At 40.0% G+C, this 18,636-nt stretch overlaps 1 long non-coding RNA gene across 2 annotated transcripts in view; it reads right to left on the bottom strand.

Moving 5' to 3' along the window:
* The window catches only part of LOC135443293 (uncharacterized), a 61,775-nt gene extending 43,849 nt beyond the window's left edge, over nt 1–17,926 (bottom strand). For both annotated transcript variants that reach the window (XR_010438951.1, XR_010438952.1), the window contains exon 1: nt 17,792–17,926. This is a non-coding gene — a long non-coding RNA (uncharacterized LOC135443293). The remainder of the gene's footprint in view (nt 1–17,791) is intronic.
* Nucleotides 17,927–18,636: the final 710 nt, after the last annotated feature.

Genomic DNA, 18,636 nt, shown 5'->3' with positions numbered 1-18,636 from the left:
TCTGAGGTGAAACAACAATTAATGTAGGGAATGCTGGGTGGAGGAAAGGTTCAGGGATTATAACAAATTCAATAATTTAAAAAAAAAAGTGTAAACAGCCCCTACTGCATGATCATTACATTAGACAATATTGTTTTACAAGAAATCCTGAGGCAAAATTTCGATCGTAATTTCCATAGCATAAATGATTAGGCAAATTGCTAGCAATTTATTCAAAGACCAAAACTTAAAAATTCACCATAAGCGATGAAAAACTTTATGACTCTTCTTTCTTAAATGCTAAATGTTGCATTTCAAGGAAAATTATGGAATATTTGTGTAATACATCACATCTGGTCAGTTACAAATTGATATCTTTTTCACTCAGCAAAATAATAATTTAGCATTTGTAAAACACAGTGAGGAAAATCTTGACCATCTCCATGTAGAGAAAAGCAATGAGGAAGAATGAAGAGCTGACTGAAAACATTGCACAGACAAGATAGATGACATGCACAGGAAGGTACTCTTGTTTAGAAAGCTGAATATACAGAATACTAATTGAGATATCCTTTCCTTTTACTTAGCTAATACCTTCACAAATGAACCATTTCTCCATCAGATGCTTTGCTTCAACCTGTATGAGAAGAATACCCCATTATTTCCAGCATTTCTGTCACCCAACATGGTAAAAAATACAATTCAGTATGAGTTTCACAGGTTATGAGCCATTCACGGCCCTTGATCTGGGTGAGGAACACCCATTGATCTATCTCAGGTAGAAATGTAAGAACTAGAAAGCCCTCAAAAATAAACTGCAGACCAATCCTGCAGCAGGAAATGGACTAGATCAATGGATATGTCTGTTCCATCTCTAATTTCTATGATTAAAGTATGTGATCAAAGGCAACACAAGGCTCTAAGTATTACCACATTCAAAGAAGGAACCATGTCCAAGGACTAACACATTTCAGTAAGTGAGAGGCAAATGCCTTAGAAATTCCTCCAGTCAATGTCTGCAGTTCTCTTGAATTTTGCCAGGTTATTCTTCTATGTAGAGGAAATCAAAGCTTGTTGTATAGACCTTCTAATACTTGACAGAGACTTTACCAGGTCTCCCTCCACCAATGCTATTTTTAGAAAAGGGGAATGTAATTTGTATCTCTCTGAAAAGAATTCTACTAAAGTTGAATCCAGACAAAGGTACTTACTGTTTTAATTATCACTTGCAAAAAAATCTGATATAATGAAAGTTCAAAGTAAAACAAAGGCTCTTAAGGGGCGGAAACAGATCTATTATTCACGTAAGAAACACATATGATTAGATCCTGGTTGCTCAGTTAGAAATGTGTGAAGCAATGAGCTATGTGGGAACGACCGTCTACCTGCATCTTTTCCACTAACTTTTCAACAGTCCAGAGGATCAAGGCCTGGCTTCAGTTCTGAGGCAGCACTGTGACATAGCGCACCCTTCAGCAGACTCCTGCGCCTGGATGTCAGACAGCAAAGAGTGATTCAGGACACCTATGAGGGCTTCCAGATCCCCAATCTTGCACAATCCTTGAAGTCAAGATTACATTCAGGCTATGTTGCAGAGGAATATGATTTTATCAGTGCCTCGTCTATCCACTTTTTTTGTTGAGGGTTTTCTACAAGATCTTGAAGCCAGACTCTAGAATGGACATTTAAAGCCATTTAGGCATGTTTTTAGATCCGAACGAATCTTAGAGGTCTGAAGTTTTGAGTTTCTGTGGAATTTGCAGGTAGCTTGTGTTGTTGATACTTCCTCATACTGCCACAAACTATTACTTGGAGTGTTCACAGAAAGGAAAAGGATCAGAGAAAGGAAGGGTTGGTGTTGCATGGATGTTTTCCTTCTACTTTCAGATGTCACTGTGAAGTTTACCTCCATAAAAGCCCAGCAAATATTTACTCTTGTCTCGAGATTCTAGAGGCCTATTTAAATCCACAGGTTTTTATCAGTACATGCAGCAATATAGAATCACTGACATGAAAATTCCATTTATGCTGAAATGAGAATAAATTCCTGGCAGGATGTGCATTTTTTCCATACCTAGAATGTCTGTCTGTGCTTCCAAGAGTGCATGTTCCCTTTTACCTTCCTAACTCTTTCCCTTACACTTCATCGCTTGCTAACACATGGCATGGTATACACTTTTGCAAGGAAGAGGGTAACAAAAGCATCTATTTATAATAATACACTTCTATTAACAAAATATTCATGTCTGCAAATGCCATAAATATGCTAGCAATTGTTCAACTGAGGCCCAGAAGAGTAAGAATATTATTATGAAGTTTATGCTTTTGGGGTCATTCCGGCATGACTAGTTTATTAAGATATGCAAATGAAGATTTCAACAAAAATTAGTGGAAGACGGAATCTGTTCCAACAATTTCCTAGAGGCAGGGTCTTTGTTGTGCTCTTGCTTTAGGGCCCTTTTGGCTATCCATATAGTGTCTATGTTACAGTTCATGCAAATTTTGTACAAAAATCCTTCCTCATTATAAAACATTCAGGATGATCACCCAACCAGCTAGCATAAATCGTGCAAAAAGCCACACTCAGACAGAATGAATGACAGGATAACCCTCTGTTCAATAGGGTTCCTATTTTCCTTCCTCCTCCTTTTCCCCTCTTTCAATCTCCACACACTTTTCAGCAAATCACTAAATTGTCTCCACTGGCTTTCCTACTGCCATGGTTTTATTGTGCTTACAATAATTTTGTGTTCTAGAGCTTGATTATACACAGAGACTCAGTAAATACATTGATAACAATCACCCTTGAAGGTATAACTAGGCACAAAGCAAATTGTTTTTTCATGCACATTTTAATAGCTGCTCCATTTTATATGGCACATTCTTGGCTCCTGAAGGCGATCAGAGAAGAGCTCTTACTCTGAGGAGGGAGCGCACACTGTAGCGTCACGCAGAACACTTCAGAGAGTGAACAAGTTCTAACAATAGCATGGCAGAGCCAGGGCTGTTATAAACGGCTTCTAATTTTACTCAACTGGAACAATACTGTTCAGATCTTTATTTTTATCCTTCTTTACTCTGGGGACAAGGTGTTAACTCATTGGAAGGGTATGGCTCTTCAAGTTCGCACCGCAAAACAACCACAAGACAATTGCTCTTTCTGTTTGTCTCTCTTTACCATGAGTTACTCAAATCTTCAATTAACTAAACAGAGAAGTGGCAATCATGTCACTGTGAGACACTGGAGACTTGCAGTCAATAATCCCCAGGAAGCAGCCAGACAACTTTGGCAACAAAGTTCTAACACAAGATTGCATGTCATTTTCCAAACAGATATTTCAGATTCTTCAGGATGCTGTTTCTGGGTATATTTTGGCTCTAACTTCACTGATTTTCAAAATCTTCACCATTTCTATTTCCCAAGTAAAAATATCATGCTTATTAGACGTCTTTTCCATTGAGGAGTTTAAATACAATTTCACTTTTGTTTATTCTAACAGAAACTGGCCAACCCTTTTCAAATGTATTATGCAGACTTGGCCTGACCATTTTCATCTATTTATAAAGCAGAGAAAATAACCAGAAATTCTAGAAATGTAAGAATAGACTGTATAAGATAGCTTACAAAACCAAGACTTTTCTTGCAAGAGAAAAATATACCACTTACCTTTACTGTCAGTTCTAGGGGACACTGGTGATAGAAAAGCCTTGATGATACAGCAAAATGTAATGGTGAATATTAAAGTATCACTGTAGTTCAACTACAGAAAGAAATGTAACAAGGAAAATGAAAATATCTTGACAGTAAAGCTGGTTTTAGCAAAAAAGGGAATTTTAGGGGTTTTTTTGACTAAAAGTTGAAAATTTAGAAATTAAAATGAATGGTTGTAAGAAAATATTTTAAATATTAAAATTGAATACTTCTTTGGTGCAAACTTTTATAATCGTCAGCTGACACTTCTTAGATGTCATTTTGTTGCCCTTAGATCACATGGGGAGTAATCCCCTTTTCTTGCTGAACTTTTGTAACTGAAATAACACTCAGAAAATAAATACTACAAAACTAAATCTTATGGAATTTTAAAAAATCTATTTTGATTCTTTTTCAGCCATTTCCATATGAGTATAATGACATCAATTTAGTTGTGTTTTAACTCCTATTTTCTTGAGTGTCTGAGCTGTTGCCCTTGTGTGTGAACTTCTCTGTTAGCTTCCAGTTTGCCTCTGCCTCTCTCTGTGTGGAAGACTTGGGTGGTCTGTGTTAGCGCCGGGGTCTTCCAGGTGTTCTTTCTGCTTTATCATGTTTTGCAAGAACAGCCTGCGTATTAGTCTCTTTCTCTTCATTGCAGAAGTGATCTAATTTGGTCAATCAGTGAAAGCAGACTAGAAGAGAATTGAATAGAGAAGTCACACATTATTTTGTGTCCTTCAGGCCATGTATGTCTTGTTCTTGGTAACTGCTGCCAGTTTCCTAAAGGGAAATTAAATACATGCAGCATGACAAAGTGGACACACTTTTTCACAGATCTCAGTCTGATACATAATAGGGATATAACTTCCTTCCATTGTGCAGCTTCTTATGATGACAAACCGGTTGCCTTTTATTGTTTCTACAATCCTTTGTCAGCCTCTGCTGTCCTCTCTCCCTACTTAAGCCGTATGGCTGGAAGGGTATCTCTCATCAGGGAAGTGTTTCTTTCCCTTCTCTCTCTGCCTTGCCCATGCAATCCAAGGAAATTGAAATAACTTACAACACGCAGCAAAACAAGTGGTCTTCTTTGGAGACCTTTCTTTCAATATTTGTGACTCTAGTCAAATGAGCAGCCATGAAAAGAAGCAACATGTAAAAGGATTAAAGCAATTGGAAGTTTGTCAGAGGAGCTAAGAAAAAGAAGGGTCAGTGCAAATATCCAGGTTTTATAGACCTCTTCCAGCCCTGCCAAACCATCTACAAATGTGTGAATGGGCTGGTTGAATGAAGGATATTAGAGTGCAAATAAAAAGTAATCTATTTTTTCTTATAACAAGTCTTCAGTCTCTGTTGTTCTAAATGTACAGTAGTTCTGCCTTAAGCCTTTCTGTGTCATTCATTGTCAGGCTCATTCAATAAGCCTACGGTCATGAGACTTCACAGATCAGACTTAAAATGAGGCTGGAAAGTCCAAAACTAGCACCCTGAGGCTGGAAAGTCCAAAACTAGCTTGTCTTTTCTAACAGAAAAGGTGAAAGTTAAATGGGCATGGAAACTGAATTTCCTCTCATCCCTAGAAGTTTGCTACAGACAGGCTAGATGAGGCTCTATTGCTGCTAACCATGCTCTTTCTGTTATGTGGTTGAATGTTTGAATTAGGAGGTTTCTCACTACAGCAGTTTTCAGAAATAGTAACCTACTTTGAAAATAAATATACTTTTTTTTATAAAGTTTCAGGAAAATTGGAAGAAATCTTGCACTGTGTTTTGATTTGGCACATGACCATTACACTGTAGGGAAGCTGTAGCGGATGGACACTGAAGTCCGTCTTTTGCAGACAAAAGTTATGAGACTGACCAGAAATGATTACATAGATTGGCTGAAGCTCTAATGAAGGATTTAGAAGAGGAGCCAAACAGATATGTAATATTCACTGAATGGCATCTACATCCACTTGCTGTAATGATTTTCCAACCATAACAAGTCAAAGTTCAGAAGAGGAAAAACATTCATAACCAGCATCCAGAATAATGGAAAGTTCATTCTTGTCTGTCTCCATCTTCCTGAGTCAATATCATCCCTGTATTTCTGCTTTCTCAATTAAGATGTTTGCCATGAGATGGGACATTTCATGTATTGGTGATATAAATCAGGGGGATGGCAATCGACAGAGACATGTAGAGATGAAATGGTTGCTAATTTAGAGCTAGATTTGAGATATGATTCTAATTCATCTTACACTATTGGCACAAGGGTTTATAGGTGAGTGTGTTGCTTAAATCAACACAATGTGCAGGCATTTAGTTTTTAAAACTAAAAAGTGTGGCTCAGAGTTAATTCATAAAATCCTCAGCCTAGTGACTTCTGAGATTCTCCTTAGGTGCATTTGCCTAACAAGAATTTTTAAATGCTGTAAAATGAAAGAAGAGTCAGATGAGCTCCAAAAGTCTGAATTTTTTCACTGCAGTTTTTCCACTATTGTTGTTTTTCTTAACCCAGTAATTCTAAAAGTAGGTTAAGGTTTAATCTTTATATTACAATTTGTTTATGAGAAGATGATGTCTGATTGTCATTTGAGCCACAAGAAATTACAAAATCTCATTCAATAGAACTTTGAAATTAAAAAACTCACAGGCCCCACTCCTTTTACATACTTGATTTTCTGTAAACATCCTTATTCTCTTTTTTCTCTTAATATAATTTTTGCTTTTCCCACCCGGGCAGATTACTTTCCATAGCCCAGTATGACATTACTTCTTCCAAAAAAATGTAGTTTTGAAAAATGAGACATTGTCATTACAAATTCATCAAGAGCAATGTTCCAGGGAGCATCTGCAAATTTGATGCAGGGCAGAATGGTCATTTCCTCTCATAAACATAGAAGAAATGGCAATATCCTGAATCTGTTCTGTGAAAATTCACTCCTTTTCACTGATGTTTTCTAGGTAGCAAAATTAGACCTCAGTCTGCCAATGTCAGGATGCATCATTGCATCTGTCAATGGCATTAGAAGGCAATGTGAATATCCAGAGCAGTCAGCAGAAAACCATGTGCAACTCGATAGCAGTGGCACCGCAGAGAACAAGGAACTGCCTACAGACACCAAACCACTGGGAGTGAAATCCCAGTTATTGCCTCCAGAAGTCTTGTCTTCTCCCCTCTCTGTTTTACATGTGGTAGTTACCCCAACAAATGCAGTAAAACAATATTGGTCTCAAAATCAGTCTGAGAAGAGAATCAGACCTTAGTCTCCAAAAGTAGGTCAAGGACTCTGTTTGTCAATACAGGAAAATGTTGGAGCTGGCAGGCCATAAGCAGCAAAGGGGCACAACCAGCCAGTGATACCAGCCTGTGGCACACAGCCATTCCCCAAAAGAAAGGTACTTTCAGAGTCTGGGCCCCAGAAAAGGAAATTAGCAGCCATATCTCTGGACACTCAAAATAAATCTTCTTCATTAGATTGCACTTTATATGCACTTGATTTTTCACTGGAGTTAAATTTCCATTACTTTATTTTCCTTGCAGACTGAGGAAGAAAATACAAATTGAGTATTTTGGCACTTTAAAAGAAAAAGTAGTGAATATGCTGCCTGAAGGAGCTCAGGGGGTTGATTTCTGTTCCCTCCAGCAGGTATAAGAAAAACAAAATAATGGAAGCTTGACTCAAGTAAGTGAATAAATGAATTTACAAGGGATAAGCTAATTTCTGTCTTGGACTGCCTGCAATTATGAATGTTTATTAACTAGTCTGTCTGGCTTTTGGAGGGGAAGAGTGCAGGAATCCCTGGAGCAATGCAGCTCAAACAGAATTATCAGTCAAAAAATTTAAAAAGAAGTCCAAGCAGAATGCCAAACAGTACAAAACTTCCAGTGCCACTGGTGGGCTTAACGTTGCCTGAAGTGAGGCAGCTTTGCATGCACAGTGGGCCTATTGACTGCTCAGGAGCCACTAGCATGAGTAAGGGGATACAGGGAATGACTGGGTGCTCTGTCCTGCTGAGATAAAAAACAGGTGGTCAGAGCCCAATCCAGCAGCAGACGAAAGCATGTGAGTGCACTTACTGACTTCAAAGGCACAGCCCACATGTTTAATGTTAAGGATGTGCTAAAGTCTTTTGCTAAACTGGAGCTCCAGCTCGTGAGATTTCAGAGATCTTCCCTCCCAATGACTTTGAGGTTAGCTGAAGTATCCTGTTAAGTCTGTATTTCCCCAAAGGATAGCATCAAGATTTTCTCCTGCTGTTTTAGTAAAAAATAAGGATATCTTAGAAAATGTTTTCCTTGAGAAAGTCATCCAATCAATCTTAGGAGGGAGCTTTCCCACTAACAGTCTTTTAAAAAAATTAAGAAAACAACCCAAACACTAAAATTTATATTTCTGTGTTGCCAATATGTTACAGAAAGGTTCATTAATGTTCATATCTCATATGCTGAGGCTTAGAGAATGCTGGAATCAGCAATGAAACAAACAGCTATAGCAGACAAAGCTTTTACATCACTTCAAGATATTTTTAAATAGCTCACAATTTGCACAGGCTCCATACACACAGCAAGTCTATTTGGGTGCACAACCTCTTTTGTACATGCAAGCCACACAATTGCACAAACCAGAAGACTGATGCCCAGGTGGTCATTTGTACATAAATATCTCAATTACCAACCAGCCTTGGAATACCTAAAGCTGTAAACAGTTAAAGTTAGCATATTTGAATGCAAATCTTTGTATTCCCTTTTTAAAGTTATAGGAATGTCAGATGAAAAGGGGAATCTTGGAGCTCTGAATCTATCTCCTGCAAACTTAGGAAATGTTGTCCCATCCTGAGTTGATTGAGCTTCTTACTGAACTAGATACAACTCTTTTGTACTCCTCCTATTCCTTGTGAGAAATTCATTCTAATTTCCTGGTCTGAATGTATTCATGTTCAAATTTTGAACAGTTACTTTTGAACAGTCCTTTACCTAATCAGCTCTTCTGATTTCCTCGGGCTTCCTGCTTTCATGTGCATGCATACTGAGAAAAAATTCATTTCTCTCCCCTCTCAATCTTTTTCCCTTTATGAACTAATTGGATTCATATTTCTTCATCTGTGCAGGCATAGCCCTTAGACAGGTGTGGTGCTCAGACTGCATCACCCGAGGAACAATTCAAGCTGGCAGAGTGATTTAGTGACACACCTGTGAGTCAACAGCTCTGCCCAGCTTTCCCTGTGCCGAAAGTTGGTAGTCATCCGTCTCATGCTCTTCCAGCAGTCATTGGCTCCTGGCTGTTTAAAGTACTGCATTATAACTAGTGGAAAAAATAGCCCTGTAAGACAAAGATTTCATCTAAAAAGAGAATCCAGCTTTTAGAAATTGGATTATAATTTATTTTAACAATGTAATTTCTGCTCTGCAGTATGAACAGAGCACTTCACAATGTTTCCCTGGGCTGTCATCAGAGATAGTCTCCTACTGCAGCCAGCACTTTGCACTATGCACACTGTTCTATGTATGCCTTTCATGTCTGGCCACTGAGTATGTTTCCTGGCTCATCTCTAGAAGCTTTCATGCCTACCCTAAATCCAACAGTATGATTGCTTGGCCCTCTGCACTCAGGATCATGTGTTGCACACCATAGTCACTACTCACCAAACAAAAAGTAACATCCTGTGGTCTTTTATTATGAAGCGATTAATGCTGGAGCATGAGTCATTTTGCTGTTCCTAGCACATTTGTTTCAGCTGCCTGAAGTGTCTCACGAGGGATGGAAAGGTACTGTAAGCATACTTGGGGATTTTGTCTTCTGTTCCAGGGTCCCAGATGCTTTATATTCACAGTAGGATATACTGCATATGTGTCTGTCAGACCTCAAAATGCTCATAAGCCTTACTCTTTCCTTCATGATCAAAGTGGTTTCAACTTCAACACTGGATAGGAGTTTTGATGTATTCAGTATCAGCTTATTTGCACATTGCTTTCTAACGGATCTGGTAAGATCATATGTTTATGTTCCACCTAAAGGTAAATTAATTGGATTTCTGTATTCCAAAATCTCAGTAATTTCATCCTTTCCAGCACTAAGATACTTCTTTCCCTGTCTATCAGAGCTCTGATGGTGACAATTGCTGTAGTCTTCTTCCTTTACTTCTTACAGCCCATCTTCTAAAACCCTGCAAGGTGTATCCAGGCAACATCTTACCTTGCTCTCCAATTCTGAGAGGTGCCTAAATTCATCTTGTGCCCACGTGCAAAAACGTCTTTGTTCCTCCAGTGCCAGAGATAAGCATTTGACAGTCTAATCCTCCAGCAGCACTGGCCAGCCTTCAATACCAGAGTCCAAACCACCCCTCCATCTCATGCCAGGTGTACTCAAAAATTAATCAATATGCAAATCTTGAACAAGGGCATCATCACCATGCTTTGTTCGTGTGTGAGCCAGTCAGACTGACACATCTGCTTTTCACTTACACCTGCCCAGTCTGCCACATCCCCAGTCTGGGCTGGCTCAGAAGAAAAACCAAACAGCTTCACATTATCAGAAACAATCTTGTTGACTCTTTCTTTTTTCTCCCGAAGACTTCTTACTTTTGTAGACATGATACATATTTGATGTTCCCTAAGTTTCAAAAAAAAAAAAAAAATACTTGTAGTCATTTACTGCAGACATTTAACGGAGAGGGAAGCAGACTGTTGACACTGGGGTATCCCTTGGATGGTTTTTGCTTTGGACATAATTTTGTGGTGCATGGTCCAAAGGAACAATCACATTTGCTTAGAGGTGTGTCTATGTAGACATAGTCACCATAGTTCCAGGGCTGCTTTGCTTGATAGTGCTTAAAGCCTGATATATTGCTTACATTTTTCTTTACTCCTTCAAATGCCTGTTTGTTGGTATCTCACCATACGCCCACTATGTGCTAACTGTCTCAAGAGTTCACAGGCTCTGATAAGCATGTGCAGAATCTAGAAAGATAAGTTAGGCATCCCTATAAATCACTGAACTTCTTCCCACCCTTTAGTTCCTAAACACTCTACATTTTTCAGAGTGCAGCTGGAGTCTCTCAAAAGTCAACAGATGTCTAGGATCAGAAGCATGAGTTTTCTGACTGGTTCTGTGCTTGTTTCAACAGGTGTATTGTTACCTTTTCACTGCAGAACTGACAGTTTTCTCTGCCCAGTGTTCCCTGAAGCTAAAGAAATCCTCTGTATCCTCACTGTCTACATATCCAATATGCTTCTATCTTCATCTCACCATGAAGCAGCCTCCGTCTCCTCCAATATATGCTTTCTTTGGCTTTGCATGCTGGGTGAAGGCCAGGGTGATTGTTCTTCATTTTTCACATTGAGAATGTTTTGGTGTTGAACTGTAGCACAGTGCAACAAAGTCTAATAAGATTTTGTAATTCCCTGTCTTTCTACATGGGAAGGCCCACATGTCATATTGTGTGATTGAAGCCAATTGAAACCTTACTTTTTCTAATTATGATTACTGCCTAAGATCAAGTCATGAGCAGTCACACATATATAGTGACATACTTTCTCCCAGAACAGGGTCCCTGCTCTAGCTCAGGGCTACTAATCTCTTCAATGTCTTGTTTCATTAATTTTTGATGACCTATGCCTACCTATGCACTCAGGCTATTTTCATTGTAAGCCACTTGCACCTGGCCACATTTTTGCAGTCTAATTTACTGTAAACACTGGGATTGTATTGGGCCTGGCTATATAATATAGCTGAACTTAGAAAGATTTCTATCCATCAAAGGAAATAGAGGAGAACCTAAAGAGTTTTACAGCAAGCACCAATGAAATTATAAGCCAGACCTTGCAAAATCCCAGGGGATCCCAGGCTGTGGTCTGAGTTACAACAAGGTAACTCAAGAGATTAATTTTCCCAAAAAAGCAAGATGGCTGTGTATGGACTACTTATTCAGAGAGATCCCTGCTTTGTGCCATCACCTAAGTCACATGCAGGGATAATATAGAAAATGTTTGTTGATGTTGTGCAAACAACTGAACTGCTGGAACAATCATCAGCCACTGTTCAAGGCTTGGCCTTGCATGTGTGTGTGTGACTGGTACAGATGTAACCTACAGCACTTAGAGAAATGTGTTCATCCATGTAGCCTTGTTGCCAGCAGAATAAACATTTGTCTTTTTAGGCACTCATATTCCTTCCTTTCTGTTCAGGTTGCATCTAGTTTTCTCTCTTTGTTGTTTGAGGACCCAGTGTTTTACAGCCACCACCTTAATGATTTGAATTCTACATATTCTTTATGGCATCTGTGACTTGTTTTATTCCTCTGTTTCATTTCTAACTCCTCTCCTCGACTTTTTACAGAGAGTACAAACTCTTCTGTGATGCAAAGGATAGTTTATTTGGAAACTCATCAGTCCCAACATCTCTCCCTCTTGTATTTTTACTGCAAGTCAAAAAACCTTTGTTTGATTTCAAGACCTAATGTCTACATTTTTAGCAACCTGAGGGCACCCCAGTAGGCAATAATTCAAAAAAGACCATGTTCTTTAAGTGATCCTTTTTTAACAGGGCTGGTTTCAAAGATGCTGCACTTGCAAGCCAACAGCTGGGCAAAGGCTGATTCCCTCATGCTCCTCTCAAGCTCTTCTTCCTTACAGCCTGTAGTCGTTAGACTGGATATTAGGGAGAAATTATTTACAGCAAGAGTGGTCAAACACTGGAACAGGCTTCTAGGGAGGTTGATGACCTGAATCTATCAGTTTTTAAGAGGCATTTGGACAATGTTCTTAATTACATGCTTCAACTTCTGGTCAGCCCTGAAGTGCTCAGGCAGCTGGACCAGATGACAATTGTAGATCAATTCCAGCTGAAATATTCTATTCTATTCTATTCTATTCTATTCTATTCTATTCTATTCTATTCTATTCTATTCTATTCTATTCCATTCCATTCCATTCCATTCCATTCCATTCCATTCCATTCCATTTCCTTTCTGCAGGTTCAGCATAGGCTGCTGCAGGAAGGAAGCCACCACTTTAGCTATTCTCTCACCCACTTTCCTCTGGTAAGCCATCTGGTAAGAGTAAGCCAATAAAGCCCTAGCTATTCTTTCACCCAGGTTCCAAGCTGCCTCGGGTAACCTGCAAAGAGGAAAGGGACCCTTGCTCCACTCCACTCAGACATAGATCAAGTCACAATCTAGAAACAGTTCCTTAGGTACCAGCCTTTAAACAATATCACAAAATGTCCATTGCTGAAGAAAGACATCTGCATCCTCTGGATTATGTAAAACAAACATCTGGCAGCCATGGCTTCCTCTTAGCTTTGCTGTTGTATGTAGTAAATGGAAGTCTCAGCTCCCACAACTGTCATTTGGCTTCAGCAAGCACTATGACTCCCCTTTTGTGAGAAATGAAAAATAATCTGGCTAAATCCCAGTTTCAGAGCTAGCAAACACAAAGGTCCAGTCCCTCATACTGTTGCTAAAAGCTGGCTTCCCACTTCCAGGGATTAACAAACTATGCAGACATTCTTAGGAGCTCAAAAATCAGCAGACTTCTGCTTTGCAAGCTCCATCAGAAATGAGTAAAGCTGCTCCCCATTTCAGGGCCATAACCAGCAATTTTCAAAGCCTTGGATCAACAGTGATATTACTATCAAACAAACTTTTGATTCTCTACTTTTGAATCTTGATGCATCTCAAGTGAAGTGGAGTCTTCAGCAAAGTCTGGCCTAAGTTATTTCTAAGCAAGTAAATACTCAAACATCCTATAATAATAATAAGCTAAAGCCTGAGAGCTAGCACCCAATAAAAGCAATGTAAAGGGCATCAGTGTCTGCAAGAGCTTTCTGGGGTCCCAACACTCTCAGGGAAGGATATGGCCCTGGTTCACTCTGATTCCCATAATCATTCCCATACCAGAAGTCCCCGCTGAGGCTGTAACAATGCACACTGTATATACTGCCCTGCCATTGTCTCTTTTGCCTTTGCCTAGGGAAAATACACTGATTCTGCTGACAGTAAAGGCTCTGTGGCCACAGAGCTGAAAACTAGATTTTTCTCCTACACAAATAAAACTTAGTTAAAAGGGAGAGAAACACACAGGGGAACAGTGTCTGCATCTCAGTAGAGCTGTATTCTTTCTCACCTCAACTGTGCTTTGAGATGAAAACCCAGGTAATAGGCCATGGCTACAGAGCTCTTTTTAAAAGGGAGGGCTGCAGAGACCCTCTGAAAGTTTCTTTCCTGCTTTATGTGTAAAACCCCACAATGAAATATATATCTTTACCTTCCGAAAGAGAACTATCTTAACTGTTTTATTACCTCGAGTTCCCACAAGCCTCAAGAGGAAAAAGCTTTTTGGTTTCATAATTAGCAGCATTCAAACAGAAAATGGTCATGGAGTGACCTGTGAATTGTATACAATTATCTGTACGATTTTGAGACCTCTCAATAATTGGATTAGGGTTTCAAGAACCCATCTTCTACTAAAACACTTATCTCTACTGATCACTAGATTTTCCACCTTAAAGCAGACTTTTTGTATTTTTCCTGCAAATCCAGGTACTCCCTGTAGTATTCTATAGGGGCTATCAAGCTAGTATGTCTACAGTAAGAGTCACAAGATTTGTTTTTTCTACCTCCCCCAAAGTACACATCCACTTCCCCCCACTGGACTTCAAAAAAAGTTTTTATCAATATATTTAATATTTGATCACATTTTTATGCCTACACAGTTAATGACAGCAGAATGAACAGAGCTGTGGTCAGATCTGCTACTAGCAAAGAGCAGAATAAGTGAGATGCAGCAGCTGAGGTAGTTAGCAGGGTGATTAGCAGAGGTAGAACAGGGTTTGCTTATTAAACAATTTTGCCTTTGACATTTGTCAGTGCACAGTCTGTCTCTTAAGATCAAAATGTTGTGATCTACTGGCAATAAAGACCCTGTTACCACTGTTGAATTAATGGCCTTTGCACTGTATGTACAGGACAAAATACATGCATAAGCCTGGCAGCTGCTAAACTCATTGATATATAACACCAGTCCCAAAATAGTGATATTTCACTTCTGGAGCTTTATAAATTGTTAAAGAAATAAAATCTGCCTTTGGGAAATAATGTTTCTCTATGTATCATCGAATCCATTCCCTTCCTCCTCCCCTCCCTCAGAGATTAAAACAAATAGTGCTGAAGCTATAAATCATCCCTATTGGCACTGGAAAGCCCTCAGAGATGTTCTTTTTGTGCCATTTCAGTAGACAGAAAGTCTAATGCACAGAGAGGTGATGTTGCTTTCTTTTTTTTTTTTTTTTTTTTTTTTGTAAGTAGAGAGTCAGAAAAACATGTCTCTCCTTGATCTCTTCAATGTACATCAATATTTCTTCAGTCATATTAGAGTCATTGCACATGCTCCAAGTAGTTTCAGTCAAAATCACTGAGAAATGGAGCATGCCTGGGAATTTTTACTATCATTTTCTTGTGTAGAAAGGTGCATCTTGAAACACCATTTAAGCACTGTAGGCAATGCCAGTAGTAGGACTGAGTCAGTCATTCTGTCCTGAAATAAATATGGTTTTGAAAACTCATTTTGCAGAAATTCAACCTCCATTGCTTGTTTTTCACTGAGCACAGTCTCCCAGTCTATAACTGGATAAGTAATGATCCAAGAACTGGATTTGTATGATGAAAATTCAAGTTGAGATTTTCAGTAGTTTACCTAAAATTACTTTTCTCTTATTATTCCTGAGGGTAAACTACTTTCCTAGACATTGGTCCTGGCTTTTTGCAAATGTTGATCGAGCATTTCTGAAACATCCACCCACTTCCAATTTTCAGTAACACGAACTGTCTTTTTTTCACCCACCCATCATTTCTTTAGTCTCATTTCCTTTGTGTTCACTTGAAGAAGTAGAGAAAACGGAAAGATTTTGCAGAGCTTCTAAGCTTGGTAAACATGAGCTTTACATTAGAATTTTCATCAGTTACAGCAAATTCATAACCAAAAAGAGACAGTCTTTTCCCCTCCCTTTCCCTCCCCCCCCCCCACCTCATTGCCAGTGGAAAAACAAACAACCTACCAAAAAGCCTAGGACAAAACTAACATTTTCTAGTAAGAGATCAGAAAGCTCATTTACTGAGGGAAACAAGTAAGTAAAATAACTGTGTAGGCTGCACCTTTTTCACCTTTAACTGTGCATGGTACAATCAAAGCAGAATTCCCAGTCATTCTGTTTCTTCCCACTGCGATTGCTCTCCTATGCAGACAGTCACCTTTAGAGGGAATGCTAAAGCATGAATGGTGTAGATCCACCTCAGCACATCACTGCAGCATTTGAAACACCCCTAGATGCCCCCAGACACAAACAAGTATATAATATTAGCTGATAGGAGTCTGGGTTCTTGAATTCTGCTTGCTTAACTGAGCATATGGAGAGCCCATCAGTAACTGTGGCATTATTGTATGTGTGTAGTCAAGAGCGTGGAAGTATTTTTGCAGCGCTGGAACTTAAGGGAGGGGAAGATATCCTGCTTTATCACAGCAAATTGTATCACTTTGATCTTAGGCATATTTAGGACTTTGTAAACTTTCTCTGCTAATCTCTGGTTTAGTAGGGATGAGCTGGATTCCTATTCCTCCATCAGCTGAGGTAAGCACAGTCTGTGCAGAGCAGGCCTGAGAGCCTGTGAGACCCCAGGAAAGGGTGGGGGAGCTCTGCAGTCACATACATGTTTTATTCTCCAACTGAGCATTTTTCACTAATGCTCTGTCTGTACACAGGCACATCCCAAGCCTGTCCTTGTCTCTGAACAACTCCCTTCCCACCTTCTGACACGGGTACCTGGAAATAATTTTTGCTGAGAAGTTTAAACCTTGGTTTACTCTGTGCTTGCCCCAGTATTGAATCAGCATCTGCTGCCATCATATAATACAGGTACAGACCTCATCCAGCAAGGCTGATCGTATCACATCATCTGGCCTGGCATTTGTCTGTCACGCTGGGGCAGGGAATGTGATACCAAGCTGACAAAAAGCAGCACACGGCCCTGCCCGGAGAGCCCCTTTGTTCATCTAAGCCTCCCCTGCTGCTTTTGTAACTCCAAATGGATTTCTGATTCCCTATCTCCTGGCCTTTTCAAGCCAAATGGTTTGGTGAGATCACAAGGCAGCAGGTGCTGCTCCGCTCAACATTTGCACCTTCCAATCCAAACACACCTCTCCCCACCGACCCTTAAAATCAATCAAAGGGACTTATCAGTTTGTTTTAAGCTTTGATGTTTGTCTGGGGTTTGTTTATCTAGCAGTTTATTCCTGGGAGTATGTTCTTGACATCTTGGAGTAGGTGGTAATTAGCAACAAGGAAGAAGGGCTGAGATAAGAAGTGGAATTTGAAAGTGGTGATACTTGGTGAGGCAGCTGTGCCACATCCCCTCCTGCTTTCACCTCGACCACTGAGGCAAGCCAGAGACAGCAAAGGGGCGAACAGCAGCCACCCTGCTCTTTCAACAAACACTGCCTGGCTGTGCTGTGCTGCCTGGTGTGCTCCTCTGTGGAGAAGGAGCGCGGGAAGGGGCCTCTTTGGCCCCCTCGCCAAGTTGCTGCCTCCTCTGCTTCACATACACTCCTGAGGCTGCCTCTGAAGATCCCTCTTTTTTGGTCTGAACAAACTTTCTACCTGTTGGCTTTGTTGCAAAAGCCATTTGCTTAAATGTAGGCATGAGGATCAGGTCTTGCTGTCATGTGACAACCTATATTTCTCCTGTCTTCTACTAAGCTGCATATAGACCAAAGATGACTCAATTGCCTCTTTAAAAGGAAGAATAAATGCTGCTGTATGTCTGGATTTATGGTTTCTGCTATACCCACATGCAGGGGCTTATGCTGGCACATAAACAAGCACACACCTAGTCACACACTCCACAGACTGCCTGGTGTATTCACACTGATATGGGCTAACCCCAATCAGCATCTAAGCCCCATGCAGCCACCTGCTCACTCCTCCCACCCTCCATGGGATGGTGAGGAAAATCAAGATAAAAAAGGTAAAACTCGCGAGTTAAGAACAGCTTAATAATTAGAATATTGTGATAATAATAATGACAAGTAGAGAGAGGGAGGAGTAAAACCCAAGAGAAAGAAGTGATGCACAATAAAATCACTCACCCCCCCACTCACTGGTGTCCATCTTGTCCCTCAATGAGTGGCTCCCAGTCAATACCCTCCAGTTATCCCAATGGTCATTATGTTCTGTGGTATGGAATATCCCTTTGGCCAGTTCAGGTCAGCTGTTCTGGCCGTGCTTCCTTCTGTCTTCTTGTGCACCTGCTCACTGGCAGGTCATGAGACCTGAAAAGTCCTTGATTTAGAGTAAGCACTACTTAGCAGCAACCAAAACATCAGTGTGTTATCAACATTATTCTCATACTAAATCCAAAACACAGCACTGTATCATCTATTAAGAAGAAAATTAACTCTATCCCAGCCTAAACCAGGACACATACATATACACACATATAGAGAAGCAAAACTCCATGAGTGGCCAGAGCAAACATTTTTGCTCTGAATAGCCTTGGACTTAGCAACTTTAAAATATGAAGCTAGGCCTGGACCTGGATTTTCAGATAGCCTCTATCTTTGTAAACTTCCCAACAGAATTCCAAACAGTAATGTAAGCCTTGAGTACATAATGTGGAAGCAAAAGCACAACAGTAACCTAGTCTCCCACTGCATAGCCTGCAAAAGGACAGGGCAGCCCACACTGCACACATTGCATTCTCAGGAGAGGAAGGGATTCTTGTGATCATGATGCTCCTCAAAGGCCCTAGAAGGCACAAAAAGATACTTATTTTCTGTCCTGGCTTGTGGAGCAAAGCCAGAGTTCAGAGAGTAGTGTAAAGCAGGAGGTTTTTAGAGGCTAGATGGAATAAAAGGGCCCTGGTCTGCGCTGGGCCACAAAGTTGCTTTCACAGGTCAGTGAGTGAAACCTAATGGGTAAAGAGAAGCCCACT

This window comes from Zonotrichia leucophrys, chromosome 2 (genome assembly GCF_028769735.1).
Source record: "Zonotrichia leucophrys gambelii isolate GWCS_2022_RI chromosome 2, RI_Zleu_2.0, whole genome shotgun sequence".
Classification (NCBI taxonomy): Eukaryota; Metazoa; Chordata; class Aves; order Passeriformes; family Passerellidae; genus Zonotrichia; species Zonotrichia leucophrys.
Note: the sequence above shows the minus strand (reverse complement) of the source record. Positions and strands in the feature narration are given on the sequence as shown.